The sequence below is a fragment of the Teleopsis dalmanni genome, chromosome 2 (assembly GCF_002237135.1).
Source record: "Teleopsis dalmanni isolate 2A chromosome 2, ASM223713v2, whole genome shotgun sequence".
Lineage (NCBI taxonomy): Eukaryota > Metazoa > Arthropoda > Insecta > Diptera > Diopsidae > Teleopsis > Teleopsis dalmanni.
In genome coordinates, this window is record NC_051847.1 from 232916970 (window position 1) to 232918901 (window position 1932).

Below are 1932 nucleotides of genomic sequence, written 5' to 3' on the forward strand. Positions count from 1 at the left end.
CATAAATTATATTATATATTATAAACTACAATATGTAGTGAAGCTACAAATTACACTATATCTAAGCATTTGAAAATAATATAAACAAATGATGTAGGATAAAAAAATTCGAAATAGAACGTTAGTTTTTAGTAAGCAATGAATATACAATTATAATTAACTTGAATAGACTTGTTACATAGAATTTCCAACTATTTCTAACATATCTCTAGCAATATAACGTAATTCATTTAAAGAATTGCCGGTTTGATTTGTTACTCGTAAATGAATTTGTTCATTTGTTCTCCAAGTGTTACATGGTCTTCCTCTGTGTCCGTTACCTTGGGCGTTCCATTGAAGTATTGGGTGCCATATGTCATCGTATCATCGCTTTCAAAGAATGTGGACAAGCCAATTATATATTTCCGACGCTTGACTTGTTTGTTGACATTTTCTTGGTTTATATGTTAAAGTAGTTCCATAGTTGAAATTCTACGTGGCCACCAAATTCTCAAAATATTACGCAAGCATCTGTTGGTAAAGCTTTGGAGTTTTCTTTGTATTTCACTGTTGATCAATCAAGTTTCTGATCAATACAATGGGATGGATTCTACACAGGCATTGTAAACATGAATTTCTATTTTAGGAGGTATTTCATTTGAGTTCCATACGCTACGAAGACTACTGAACGCTATTCTGCGTTCAGAGATTTCTGTCGGCGGAAGAAAAAGTTGTTGCATTTAAAATCCATGTATTGGAGGTGTCTGAAGATTAGAAAATAAAATTCTTTGACGTATGATTCGAACGCATACAAAAGTGTATTAATCATAAAGAAGAATACTTCGAGAAACAATTAAGCAATTTTCAACGATAAGTTAGTATTTTGTCACTATTAGGCTCAAAATATAAATAGTGAACCTCGTATCGAAGCAACAGAGTTTAGAGATTTACTCTAAACCCACAAGGGGGTACAATGGACCCGACGGCCTCAGTGCCACATCCCATATCAATAACAATAATTGTGTCTAATAATTATTCATTTGTTTTCTCCATAAAATAAAAGCATGTAATATTACGGAATCATATGAACTTTTGGCTTTTAAACAATTATTATTTTTCATATTAAATTACGGGTATAGTGAAACACCAATAAATGTTATATACATTGTGACTGAAAAGTTTTCGGAAATTCTCATTTAAAATTCGCGCGCTGTATATTTTTCGATATTTTAAGAGTTTAACGTCAGTTTGGCAGCCATGTCCTTAAATTACTATGCCAAAAAATGAAGACGGCGATCTCCTGTCGGACAGTTCGTTTACGGCAGCTGTTGAAACCAGTTCACCTCAGTAGTGCGTTGCGAAAAAAACAATGGAAAAAAATATTGAACAAAGAGTTTGCATCAAATTTTGTTTTTCGAACGAAATTTCGTGTGCAGAATCGTTGCGAATGCTACAAAAGGCTTATGGGGAATCAGTTTTATCGAAAACTCAAGTTTATGAGTGGTACAAAGCCTTTCAGGACTGTCGTACGACCGTCGAAGACATGCCGCGTTCTGGACGACCTTCGACCTCTACCACCGACGAAAACATTGAAAAGGCAAAGGAAATCGTGTTCAAAAATCCTCATGTGAGTGTTAGAGAGATAGCACGAGAGCTAGGCATCGGTCGTGAGATGGCTCGTTTGATTTTGGTGGACAATTTGTGTATGCGACGTGTCAACGCCCGGCTTGTTCCGATTCACCTCAATTTGTTCAACATTATCAACGATTTTAAGGCCAAACATTCAATAAATACCATCGAACAGCCACCGTATTCACCTGATCTTGCACCGTGTGACTTTTTCCTGTTTCCCAACCTCAAATTACCACTCAGAGGAACGCGTTTTGAATCCATAGAAGACGTAAAACAGAATTCGCAGAGGGAACTCAAAGCCATACCGGAAAGCGCCTATAA